Raw genomic sequence first — 14,945 nt, forward strand, 5'->3', positions numbered from 1 at the left:
GCGCCCTCATAGTATAATGCAGCCCCCTCATCATCTAATATAATAATCCCCAGTTGGGACTTCTGTCCCCGAATCCCATAAGGCACCACGGCAGTGTCACTTGCGCAGGTGCAGTTCGTGGCTGCAAGGCTCGGCTCCCCCGGTCCCGCATGGCTCAGCTCGGCTCCCCCGGTGCGCATGGCTCAGCTCCCCCCCTTCCCCTGGTAGTATGCATAGCTCACTTTGCCCCCCGTCATATTCACCCTACGTCGTGGCTCTCCTCAGCGGTCACGTGGTACCGCTTATTAAGGTCATGAATATAGACATGTCTCTACTCCCATAGGGGTGAAGCACATATTCATTATCTTAATGAGCAGTACCACGTGACCGCTGAACAGAGGAGAGCCACCGGGACAACTGAAATGCAGGCGCGAGGAGGGTGAGTATGACAGGGAGGGGGGCAATGTGAGCTATGCACACTACCAGGGGAAGGGAGGGAGCCAAGCCATGCATACCGAGGGACCTGAGCAATGAGGGACCGGGGGAGCTGAGCAATGCGTGACCGGGGGAGCTGAGCCATGCGGGACCAGGGAGCTGAGCCTTGCGGGACCGGGGGAGCCATGCATACAACAGGGGGAGCCACATACCAGGACAGGGAGAGCCACATACCAGGACAGGATGGCGGAGCCACATAACAGGACAGTACGAGGGAGCCACGCATACCAGGACAGGACAGGACGGAGGAGCCACATACCAGGACAGAACGGAGGAGCCACATACCAGGACAGGATGGGGGAGCCATGCATAGCAGGACAGGACGAGGGAGCCACATACCAGGACAGGACAGGGGGAGCAACACATGACAGGACGAGGGAGCCACATACCAGGACAGGGGGAGCCACATAGCAGGACAGGATGGGGGAGCCACATACCAGGACAGGACCAGGGAGCCACATACCAGGACAGGACCAGGGAGCCACGAATAGCAGGACAGGATGGGGAGCCACATACCAGGACAGGACGGGGGAGCCACACATAGCAGGACAGGATAAGAAAGAGCCACATACCAGGACAGGACGGGGGAGCCACGCATAGCAGGACAGGACAGGGGAGCCACATACTAGGACAGGATGGGGAGCCGCATACCAGGACAGGATGGGGGAGCCGCATACCAGGACATGACGGGGGAGCCATATACCAGGACAGGATGGGGGAACCACATACCAGGACAGGATGGGGGAGCCACGCATACCAAGACAGGATGGGGGAGCCAGGCACAGCAGGACAGGACGGGGAGCCACGCATAGCAGGTCAGGATAGGGAGCAACGCATAGCAGGACAGGATGGGGAGCCACATAGCAGGACAGGACTGGGAAAAAACGCATAGCAGGACAGGACGGGGGAGCCACGCATACCAGGACAGGACGGGGGAGCCACGCATAGCAGGACAGGACGGGGGAGCCACATACCAGGACAGGACGGGAGAGCCACGCATAGTAGGACAGGACGGGGGAGCCACGTATAGCAGGACAGGACCGGGGAGCCACATACCAGGACAGAACGAGGGAGCCACGCATAACAGGATGGGGGAGCCACATACCAGGATCGGGAAGCCACGCACAGCAGGACAGGGATGTGGGGACAATACATACCTGGCTCATACTTGAGTCAATAAGTTTACCCAGTTTTCCGTGGCAAAAGTAGGTGCCTCAGCTTATGCTCGGGTCAGCTTATACTCGAGTATATACGGTAATTCATCTACTATATAATTGTCTAAGGGTCACTTCCGTATTTCTGTCTGTCTGTCTGTAACGGAAATCCCAAGTCGCTGATTGGTCACGGCAAAACAACCACGACCAATCAGCGATGGGCACAGTCCGGCGGCAAAATGGCCGCTCCTTCCTCCCCGCAGTCAGCGCCCGCTCCATACTCCCCTCCAGTCAGCGCTCACACAGGGTTAATGGCAGCGCTAACGGACCGCGTTATGCCGTGGTGTAACGCACTCCGTTAACGCAGCTATTAACACTGTGTGACCAACTTTTTACTATTGATGCCGCATAGATCTAAAGTTAAAAATAATAAAAAAATAAAAAATAGTTATACTCACCGTCCGTCGGCCCCTCGGATCCAGAACCGGCCTTTCCCGCTCCTCGCGACGCTCCGGTGACCGTCCATGCATTGCGATCTCGCGAGATGATGACGTAGCGGTCTCGCGAGACCGCTATGTCATCATCTCGCGAGACCGCAAAGCACTCTTGGGACCGGAGCGCGCAAGGAGCATCGGTAAACGCTTCGCCTGGATCCGGGGGCCAACAGAAGGTGAGTATATAACTATTTTTTATTTCAATTCTTTTTTTTAACAGGGATATGATGCTCACATTGCTATATACTACGTGGGCTGTGCAATATACTACGTGGGCTGTGCAATATACTACGTGGCTGTGCTATATACTATGTGGGCTGTGCTATATACTATGTGGGCTGTGCTATATACTACGTGGGCTGTGCTAAATACTACGTGGCTGTGTTATACACTACGTGGCTGTGATATACACTACGTGGGCCGTTATATACTACGTGGACTGTGTTATACACTACGTGGGCTGTGTTATACACTACGTGGGCTGTTATATACTATGTGGCCTGTGTTATACACTATGTGGGCTGTGTTATATACTGCTTGCGTGGGCTGTTATATACTACATGAGCTGTGTTATATGCTATGTGGGCTGTTATAAACTACGTGGCTGTGTTATATGCTATGTGGGCTGTTATACACTCCGTGGGCTGTGCTATATACTATGTGGCTGTGCGATATACTACGTGGCTGTGCGATATACTACGTGGCTGTGCAATATACTACGTGGCTGTGCAATATACTACGTGGCTGTGCAATATACTACGTGGCTGTGCTATGTACTAGGTGGCTGTGCTATTTACTTAGTGGGCTGTTATATACTACGTGGCTGTGCTATATACTACGTGGCCGGCCGCGAACAATCAGCGACAGGCGCAGTCCGGCCACGAATTGGCGCGGGATTTGAACCACGCTTCACTAATTGGTCGCGGCCAGCCGAATCCTGTGTATTCAATGTATTATTCTAAAATCTTCATAAATAAACTACATGCATATTCTAGAATACCCAGTGCGTTAGAATCGGGCTACCATCTAGTGTAATATAATAATCGCCAGTTAGAACTTCCAGCTGCTGTCCCCGAATCCCATAAGGCACCGCGGCAATGTCACTTGCCACAAGGCCACGAACTGCATCTGAGCAAGTGACATATATATACGTCTCCGCTATTCCCACGCAGGAGCAGTAACAGCCACAACTGCGCGCTCTACCGGCGCAGTTTGTCAATTTCACCGCAGTCCCTTTGCGATAGCATTGGGCCTATTTCTAGTCTCTATATATATATATATATATATATATATATATATATATATATATATATATATACTCAGTGTATACATGTGTGTGTATCGAGCCCCTCCCACTCCGCATAGCCACACTCACTCCACACGCCAAGACCCGTCCACTCGGCCCACGTTGTTAGCGCACACGGGCGGAGACACATTCACCTCGAAAGCCACCCTGCAAAACTCACCGGCTGTGGCGTCCCAGCCGCTGTGACCTACAATCAGGGCCGCCGCCTTCAGAGTATCAGTGTGCTGCAGGCACAGGCCACTTCTAGCTCCACCGTGTCTAGAATGGAGTTGCTCCTGTGAGGCATGATGATGAGGAAATTCCCAATATATGAGGTAATACAATCTGATGTATGAGGTGAGACCCGATATGTGAGGTAATATAATCTCAAAGATGAGGAAATTGCCAATATATGAGGTAATGTAATCTAATATATGAGGCGAGATCCCATATATGAGGTAATAATATAATCCAATGTATGAGGAAATAGCCAACAGATGAAGTAATATAATCTGATATACGATATGAGATCCGATATGTGAGGTAATATAATCCCATATATTAGGAAATAAACAATATATGAGGTAATATAATCTGATATACGATGTGATATCTGAGATAATATAATCCCATTTATGAGGCGATATATGAGGTAATATCCAATGTGAGGTAATATAATCTCCACGAGGCAATATAATTTTATGAGATAATATAATCCAATATATTAGGTAATATCTGTTATATGAAGTACCGTAACATAATCCCAAATGATGCAATACAATCTGATGTGCGAGGTAATATCCAATACAGGTCCTTCTCAATATAGTGTTAAATTTCATTATTTACCATAATGTAATGATTACAATTAAACTTTCATATATTATAGATTCATTATCCACCAACTGAAATTTGTCAGGTTTTTTATTGTTTTAATACTGATGATTTTGGCCTACAACTCCTGATAACCCAAAAAACCTGTCTCAATAAATTAGCATATCAAGAAAAGGTTCTCTAAACGACCTATTACCCTAATCTTCTGAATCAACTAATTAACTCTAAACACATGCAAAAGATACCTGAGGCTTTTAAAAACTCCCTGCCTGGTTCATTACTCAAAACCCCCATCATGGGTAAGACTAGCGACCTGACAGATGTCAAGAAGGCCATCATTGACACCCTCAAGCAAGAGGGTAAGACCCAGAAAGAAATTTCTCAACAAATAGGCTGTTCCCAGAGTGCTGTATCAAGGCACCTCAATGGTAAGTCTGTTGGAAGGAAACAATGTGGCAGAAAACGCTGTACAACGAGAAGAGGTGACCGGACCCTGAGGAAGATTGTGGAGAAGGACCGATTCCAGACCTTGGGGAACCTGAGGAAGCAGTGGACTGAGTCTGGTGTGGAAACATCCAGAGCCACCGTGCACAGGCGTGTGCAGGAAATGGGCTACAGGTGCCGCATTCCCCAGGTAAACAGCGGCAGAAGCGCCTGACCTGGGCTACAGAGAAGCAGCACTGGACTGTTGCTAAGTGGTCCCAAGGACTTTTTTCTGATGAAAGCAAATTTTGCATGTCATTCGGAAATCAAGGTGCCAGAGTCTGGAGGAAGACTGGGGAGAAGGAAATGCCAAAATGCCTGAAGTCCAGTGTCAAGTACCCAGTCAGTGATGGTGTGGGGTGCCATGTCAGCTGCTGGTGTTGGTCCACTGTGTTTCATCAAGGGCAGGGTCAATGCAGCTAGCTATCAGGAGATTTTGGAGCACTTCATGCTTCCATCGGCTGAAATGCTTTATGGAGATGAAGATTTCATTTTTCAGCACAACCTGGCACCTGCTCACAGTGCCAAAACCACTGGTAAATGGTTTACTGACCATGGTATTACTGTGCTCAATTGGCCTGCCAACTCTCCTGACCTGAACCCCATAGAGAATCTGTGGGATATTGTGAAGAGAAAGTTGAGAGACGCAAGACCCAACACTCTGGATGAGCTTAAGGCCGCTATTGAAGCATCCTGGGCCTCCATAACATCTCAGCAGTGTCACAGGCTGATTGCCTCCATGCCACGCCGCATTGAAGCAGTCATTTCTGCCAAAGGATTCCCGACCAAGTATTGAGTGCATAACTGAACATTATTATTTGATGGTTTTTTTGTTTGTTATTAAAAAACACTTTTATTTGATTGGACGGTTGAAATATGCTAATTTATTGAGACAGGTTTTTTGGGTTATCAGGAGTTGTAGGCCAAAATCATCAGTATTAAAACAATAAAAGACCTGACAAATTTCAGTTGGTGGATAATGAATCTATAATATATGAAAGTTTAATTGTAATCATTACATTATGGTAAATAATGAAATTTAACACTATATGCTAATTTTTTGAGAAGGACCTGTATATGAGGTAATATAATCCCATATATGAGGTACCGTATTTTCCGGCGTATAAGACGACTGGGCGTATAAGACGACCCCCCAACTTTACCAGTTAAAATATAAAATCTTCTTAAAAGTCGGGGGTCTTCTTATACACCCTATGTCGTCTTATAGGGCCGGTGAATATGTGCCTTTTGGGGGGGGGGGGGGGGGAGTGATCCTGATGCCGAGGGGGCGTCTCACAGGAAAGTGAGTATCCCCCATTACCTTATCGTAGCGGTGCAGCGTGGGGGTCTCAGTGCTGGGAGTGGCGGCGGCGGCTGCTGTACTCTGGTGCGGCGGCTGCTGTGCTCTGGTGCGGCGGCTCCTCTTCTGTGTGGGGCCTCTGTGCTGTGAGGTGGCGGTGGCGGCGGCATATCTTTATCCAGTTGGGGCTCCTCCGGCATCTCCTTAGCCCTGGAGGCCCCGCCGCAACTCCATCGGTGCAATGCAGCGGCCATTTTCCCGGAGGCAGCTCAATAGGTGCGATGCGGTGGCCTCCGGGAAAATGGCCGCTGCTCAGATTCAGATCTCGTCCCGAAATCTCGGGACACGAGATCTGAATCTGAGCAGCGGCCATTTTCCCGGAGGCCACCACATTGCACCGATGGAGTTGCGGCGGGGCCTCCAGGGCTAAGGAGATGCCGGAGGAGCCCCAACTGGATAAAGATACGCCGCTGCCGCCGCCACCTCACAGCACAGAGGCCCCACACAGAAGAGGAGCCGCCGCACCAGAACACAGCAGCTGCCGCCGCTCCCAGCACTGACACCCCCACGCTGCACCGCTAGGATAAGGTAATGGGGATTACTCACTTTCCTGTGAGACGCCCCCTCGTCATCAGGATCACTCCCCCTCCCCACCCACCATATACACCGGCGTACACGACGATTCCCGGCGTATAAGACGACCCCCGACTTTTAAGAAGATTTTCGGGGGTTAAAAAGTCGTCTTATACGCCGGAAAATACGGTAATATTATCCAATATATGAGGTAATATCCAATATATGATTTTATATCCGATATATGAGGTAATCTAATCCGAGATATGAGGCAATATAAATATATATAAAGTAATATCTGATATGAGGTGAAATAATCCTATGTTAAATAATATAATCCAATATATAGGGTGATACCCATATATGATGTGATATAATCTGATATATGAGGTGATATCCAATATATGAGGTGGTATAATCCCATTTATGAGGCACTATCTGATATGAGGCAATATGATCTGATATATGATGAAATATCCAATATATGGCAATATCTGTTATATGGGGATTATATTACCTCATTCATCAGGCAATATAATCCAACTAGATGGTGGCCCGATTCTAACGCATCGGGTATTCTAGTATATGCATGTCCACGTAGTATATTGCCCAGTCACGTAGTATAATGCTCCATGCAGTTATGGCCGCATAGATGCCCCATATAATGCTCCATGCAGTTATGCCCGCATAGATGCCCCATATAATGCTCCATGCAGTTATGGCCCCATAGATGCTCGATATAATGCTCCATGCAATTATGGCCCCATAGATGCCCCATATATTGCTCCATGCAGTTATGGCCCCATATAATGCTCCATGCAGTTATGGCCCCATATAATGCTCCATGCAGTTATGGCCCCATAGATGCCCCATATAATGCTCCATGCAGTTATGGCCCCATATAATGCTCAATGCAGTCATCGCCCCATATAATGTTCCATGCAGTTATGGCCCCATAGATGCCCCATATAATGCTCCATGCAGTTATGGCCCCAAATAATGCTCCATGCAGTTATGGCCCCAAATAATGTTCCATGCAGTTATGGCCCCATATAAAGCTCCATGCAGTTATGGCGCCATATAATTCTCCATGCAGTTATGGCCCCATAGATGCCCCATATAATGCTCCATGCAGTTATGGCCCCATAGATGCCCCATATAATGCTCCATGCAGTTATGGCCCCATATAATGCTCCATGCAGTTATGGCCCCATATAAAGCTCCATGCAGTTATGGCGCCATATAATTCTCCATGCAGTTATGGCCCCATAGATGCCCCATATAATTCTCCATGCAGTTATGGCCCCATAGATGCCCCATATAATGCTCCATGCAGTTATGGCCCCATAGATGCCCCATATAATGCTCCATGCAGTTATGGCCCCATAGATGCTCCATATAATGCTCCATGCAGTTATGTGTTATGACCCCAATGGGCGAGGGTCTCAGAGGAACGTGGAAGTCTGCAGAATACAAAAATCCAGCTCATAGGGCAGTGGTAACTGGGTTGACCATATATCTACTCCTAACGCCAACACTAGAAGTAGCCGGGGATCATTCCTACGTTGATTCTAGATGACACGCGCCAGCCGGAGAATCTAGCTACCCCTAGTAGAGGAAAACAAAGACCTTTCTTGCCTCCAGAGAAGGGGACCCCAAAGCTGGATAGAAGCCCCCCACAAATAATGACGGTGAGGTAAGAGGAAATGACAAACACAGAAATGAACCAGGTTTAGCACAGAGAGGCCCGCTTACTGATAGCAGAATAAAGAAAGGTAACTTATATGGTCAACAAAAACCCTATCAAAATCCACACTGGAAATTCAAGAACCCCCGAACCGTCTAACGGTCCGGGGGGAGAACCCCAGCCCCCTAGAGCTTCCAGCAAAGGTCAGGATATAGATTTGGAACAAGCTGGACAAAAATACAAAACCAAAACAAATAGCAAAAAGCAAAAGGCAGACTTAGCTGATATAACTGGAACCAGGATCAGTAGACAAGAGCACAGCAGACTAGCTCTGATAACTACGTTGCCAGGCATTGAACTGAAGGTCCAGGGAGCTTATATAGCAACACCCCTAACTAACGACCCAGGTGCGGATAAAAGGAATGACAGAAAAACCAGAGTCAAAAAACTAGTAACCACTAGAGGGAGCAAAAAGCAAATTCACAACAGTACCCCCCCCCTTAGTGAGGGGTCACCGAACCCTCACCACGACCACCAGGGCGATCAGGATGAAAGGCACGAACTAAATCGGCCGCATGAACATCAGAGGCGACCACCCAGGAATTATCCTCCTGACCATAGCCCTTCCACTTGACCAGGTACTGAAGCCTCCGCCTGGAGAGGCGAGAATCCAAGATCTTCTCCACCACGTATTCCAACTCGCCCTCAACCAACACAGGAGCAGGAGGCTCAGCAGAAGGAACTACAGGCACAATGTACCGCCGCAACAAGGACCTATGAAATACATTGTGAATAGCAAACGACACAGGAAGATCCAGACGAAAAGATACAGGATTAAGGATTTCCAATATCTTGTAAGGCCCAATAAAACGAGGTTTAAATTTGGGAGAGGAGACCTTCATAGGAACAAAGCGGGAAGAAAGCCATACCAAATCCCCAACGCGTAGTCGGGGACCCACACCGCGGCGGCGGTTGGCAAAGCGCTGAGCCTTCTCCTGTGACAACTTCAAGTTGTCCACCACATGATTCCAGATCTGCTGCAACCTATCCACCACAGAATCCACCCCAGGACAGTCAGAAGGCTCCACATGACCCGAAGAAAAGCGAGGATGGAAACCAGAGTTGCAGAAAAAAGGCGAAACCAAGGTGGCGGAACTAGCCCGATTATTAAGGGCAAACTCAGCCAACGGCAAGAATGTCACCCAATCGTCCTGATCAGCAGAGACAAAACACCTCAAATAAGCCTCCAAAGTCTGATTGGTTCGCTCCGTCTGTCCATTAGTCTGAGGATGGAAAGCAGACGAAAACGACAAATCAATGCCCATCCTACTACAAAAGGATCGCCAGAACCTGGAAACGAACTGGGATCCTCTGTCTGACACAATATTCTCAGGGATGCCGTGCAAACGAACCACGTTCTGGAAAAACACAGGAACCAGATCGGAAGAGGAAGGCAGCTTAGGCAAAGGAACCAAATGGACCATCTTGGAGAAGCGATCACATATCACCCAGATAACGGACATGCCCTGAGATAGCGGAAGATCAGAAATGAAATCCATGGAGATATGTGTCCAAGGCCTCTTCGGGACAGGCAAGGGCAAGAGCAAACCGCTGGCACGAGAACAGCAAGGCTTAGCTCGAGCACAAGTCCCACAGGACTGCACAAATGACCGCACATCCCTTGACAAGGAAGGCCACCAAAAGGACCTGGCCACCAGATCTCTGGTGCCAAAAATTCCCGGGTGACCTGCCAACACCGAGGAATGAACCTCGGAAATGACTCTGCTGGTCCACTTATCCGGGACAAACAGTCTGTCAGGTGGACAAGACTCAGGCCTATCAGCCTGAAATCTCTGCAACACACGTCGCAGATCCGGAGAAATAGCTGACAAGATAACTCCATCTTTAAGAATACCAACAGGATCAGCGACTCCAGGAGCATCAGGCACAAAGCTCCTAGAAAGAGCATCGGCCTTCACATTCTTTGAACCTGGTAAATACGAGACAACAAAATCAAAGCGGGAGAAAAACAATGACCAGCGGGCCTGTCTCGGATTAAGGCGTTTAGCAGACTCGAGATACACCAGATTTTTGTGATCAGTCAAGACCACCACACGATGCTTAGCACCCTCGAGCCAATGACGCCACTCCTCAAATGCCCATTTCATGGCCAACAACTCCCGATTGCCCACATCATAATTTCGCTCGGCAGGCGAAAACTTCCTAGAGAAAAAGGCACAAGGTTTCATAACAGAGCAACCAGGGCCTCTCTGCGACAAAACGGCCCCTGCCCCAATCTCCGAAGCATCCACCTCAACCTGAAAGGGAAGTGAGACGTCAGGCTGGCACAAAACAGGCGCCGAAGTAAACCGGCGTTTCAACTCCTGGAAAGCCTCCACGGCAGCAGGAGCCCAGTTAGCTACATCGGAGCCCTTCTTGGTCATATCCGTCAAAGGTTTCACAATGCTAGAAAAATTAGCGATAAAACGACGGTAGAAGTTAGCGAAGCCCAAGAATTTCTGAAGACTCTTAACTGACGAGGGCTGAGTCCAATCAAGAATAGCTCGGACCTTGACTGGGTCCATCTCCACAGCAGAAGGGGAAAAAATGAACCCCAAAAAGGGAACCTTCTGTACACCAAAGAGACACTTTGAGCCCTTGACAAACAAAGAATTTTCACGCAAAATTTTAAAGACCAACCTGACCTGCTCCACATGCGAATCCCAATTATCAGAAAAAACCAAAATATCATCCAGATAAACAATCAAAAATTTATCCAGATACTTCCGGAAAATGTCATGCATAAAGGACTGAAAAACTGAAGGCGCATTGGAGAGCCCAAAAGGCATCACCAAGTACTCAAAATGACCTTCGGGCGTATTGAATGCGGTTTTCCATTCATCACCTTGCTTAATGCGCACAAGGTTGTACGCACCACGAAGGTCTATCTTGGTGAACCACTTGGCACCCTTAATCCGGGCAAACAAGTCAGACAACAGCGGTAAAGGATACTGAAATTTGACAGTGATCTTATTTAAAAGCCGATAATCAATACAAGGTCTCAAAGATCCGTCCTTTTTTGCCACAAAAAAGAATCCCGCACCAAGAGGGGAAGAAGACGGACGAATATGTCCTTTCTCCAGAGACTCCTTGATATATGAACGCATAGCGGTATGTTCAGGTACCGACAGATTAAACAGTCTTCCCTTAGGAAATTTACTGCCTGGGATCAAATCTATAGCACAGTCACAGTCCCTATGAGGAGGCAGTGCACTGGACTCAGACTCACTGAAGACATCCTGATAATCAGACAAATACTCCGGAACTTCCGAAGGCGTAGAAGAAGCAATAGACACAGGCAGGGAATCCCCATGAATACCACGACAGCCCCAACTTGAGACTGACATAGCCTTCCAGTCCAGGACTGGATTATGGGTCTGTAACCATGGCAGCCCTAAAACAACCAAATCATGCATTTTATGTAAAACCAGGAAACGTATCACCTCGCGGTGTTCAGGAGTCATGCACATGGTAACCTGTGTCCAATACTGCGGTTTATTTGCTGCCAATGGTGTAGCATCAATACCCCTAAGAGGAATAGGATTTTCTAATGGTTCAAGAGTAAAACCACAGCGCTTAGCAAATGAGAGATCCATGAGACTCAGGGCAGCACCTGAATCTACAAACGCCATGACAGGATAAGATGACAGTGAGCAAATCAAAGTTACAGACAGAATAAATTTAGGTTGCAAATTACCAACGGTGACAGGACTAACAACCTTAGCTATACGTTTAGAGCATGCTGAGATAACATGTGTAGAATCACCACAGTAGTAGCACAAGCCATTCCGGCGTCTATGAATTTTCCGCTCATTTCTAGTCAGGATTCTATCACATTGCATTAAATCAGGTGTCTGTTCAGACAACACCATGAGGGAATTTGCGGTTTTGCGCTCCCGCAACCGCCGGTCAATTTGAATAGCCAGTGCCATAGTGTCATTCAGACCTGTGGGAATGGGAAAACCCACCATAACATTCTTAATGGCTTCAGAAAGGCCATTTCTAAAATTAGCGGCCAGTGCACACTCGTTCCAATGTGTCAGCACGGACCATTTCCGAAATTTGTGGCAATACACTTCAGCCTCGTCCTGCCCCTGAGACATAGCCAGCAAGGCCTTTTCTGCCTGAATCTCAAGATTGGGTTCCTCATAAAGTAAACCGAGCGCCAGAAAAAACGCATCAAGATCAGCCAATGCCGGATCTCCTGGCGCCAGCGAAAAAGCCCAATCCTGAGGGTCGCCCCGTAAGAACGAAATCACAATTTTTACTTGCTGAGCAGAATCTCCAGATGAACAGGGTCTCAGGGACAAAAACAATTTACAATTATTCACGAAATTCCTAAACTTAAACCTGTCTCCGGAAAACAGTTCAGGAATCGGTATTTTAGGTTCTGACCTAGGATTTCTGATAACATAGTCTTGTATGCCCTGCACACGAGTAGCCAGCTGGTCCACACTTGTAATCAAGGTCTGGACATTCATGTCTGCAGCAAGCATAGCCACTCTGAGGTAAAGGAGAAAGAGAAAAAAAAAACTCAGAATCTTCTTTCTTATAATCCCTCTTCTGCAATGCATTAAACATTTAATACTGGCCTGGCAAACTGTTATGACCCCAATGGCGAGGGTCTCAGAGGAACGTGGAAGTCTGCAGAATACAAAAATCCAGCTCATAGGGCAGTGGTAACTGGGTTGACCATATATCTACTCCTAACGCCAACACTAGAAGTAGCCGGGGATCATTCCTACGTTGATTCTAGATGACACGCGCCAGCCGGAGAATCTAGCTACCCCTAGTAGAGGAAAACAAAGACCTTTCTTGCCTCCAGAGAAGGGGACCCCAAAGCTGGATAGAAGCCCCCCACAAATAATGACGGTGAGGTAAGAGGAAATGACAAACACAGAAATGAACCAGGTTTAGCACAGAGAGGCCCGCTTACTGATAGCAGAATAAAGAAAGGTAACTTATATGGTCAACAAAAACCCTATCAAAATCCACACTGGAAATTCAAGAACCCCCGAACCGTCTAACGGTCCGGGGGGAGAACACCAGCCCCCTAGAGCTTCCAGCAAAGGTCAGGATATAGATTTGGAACAAGCTGGACAAAAATACAAAACCAAAACAAATAGCAAAAAGCAAAAGGCAGACTTAGCTGATATAACTGGAACCAGGATCAGTAGACAAGAGCACAGCAGACTAGCTCTGATAACTACGTTGCCAGGCATTGAACTGAAGGTCCAGGGAGCTTATATAGCAACACCCCTAACTAACGACTCAGGTGCGGATAAAAGGAATGACAGAAAAACCAGAGTCAAAAAACTAGTAACCACTAGAGGGAGCAAAAAGCAAATTCACAACAGTTATGGCCCCATAGATGCCCCATATAATGCTCCATGCAGTTATGGCCCCATAGATGCTCCATATAATGCTCCATGCAGTTATGGCCCCATAGATGCCCCATATAATGCTCCATGCAGTTATGGCCCCATAAATGCTCCATATAGCGCTGTGCCACATGTAATGCTGCTGCAATAATAAAAAAATCACATGCTCACCTCTCGTCGCTGCCCGCTATTCCTCAGCGTCCCGTCTCTCCGCACTGACTGTTCAGGCAGAGGGCAGCACACACACTAATATGTCATCGCGCCCTCTGACCTGCACAGTCACTGCAAGAGGACGGGAAGACGGAGCGGCGCCCGGCGGATGGAACGTGGACAGGTGAATATGAAATACTCACCTGGTTCCGGCGCTCCTGACGCTGTCCCTGCCTGTCCCACGGTACCACAGCTTCTTCCTGTAATGAGCGGTCACATGGTACCGCTCATTACAGTAATGAATATGCGGCTCCGCCCCTATGGGAGTGGAGTCCATATTCATTACTTTAATGAGCGGTACCACGTGACCGCTGAATAGAGGAAGAGCTGCAGAGCGGGAGACCATGGGACAGGCTGGGACAGCGTTAGGAGCGCCGGGAGCAGGTAAGTATGCAACAGTCCTCTCTCCCCCTCACCCGCCGACCATGACTCTGTAGTTGGGGACACACATGGTTAATAGCAGCGGTTACGAAGTGCATTACCCACGGCATAACGCGGTCCGTTACCGCCGGCATTAACCCTGTGTGAGCGGTGACCGGAGGGGTGTATGCAGGCATCGGGCAGTGAGTGCGGGGAGTAAGGAGCGGCCATTTTCTTCCGGACTGTGCGCGTCGCTGATTGGTCGTGGCAATGGTCGTGGGCGTGTTGCCACGACCAATCAGCGACTTGGATTCCATGACAGACAGAGGCCGCGACCAATGAATATCCGTGACAGACAGAAGGACAGACAGACAGAAAGACGGAAGTGACCCTTAGACAATTATATAGTAGACTAGCTGAAGAGTCCGGCGTTGCCTGGGCATAGTAAATATCTGTGGTTAGTTATAGCACCTCACTTCTCTTATTTTCCCATCACGCCTCTCATTTTCCCCATCACATCTTTCATTTTCCCCCTCACATCTCTCATTTTCTCCCTCACATCTCTCATTTTCTCCCTCACACCTCTCATTTTCCCCCTCACTCCTCTTATTTTCCCCGTCACTCCTCTCATTCCCCCTAACACTTGTCATTTC

Source organism: Ranitomeya variabilis, chromosome 6 (assembly GCF_051348905.1).
Source record: "Ranitomeya variabilis isolate aRanVar5 chromosome 6, aRanVar5.hap1, whole genome shotgun sequence".
Taxonomy (NCBI): Eukaryota; Metazoa; Chordata; class Amphibia; order Anura; family Dendrobatidae; genus Ranitomeya; species Ranitomeya variabilis.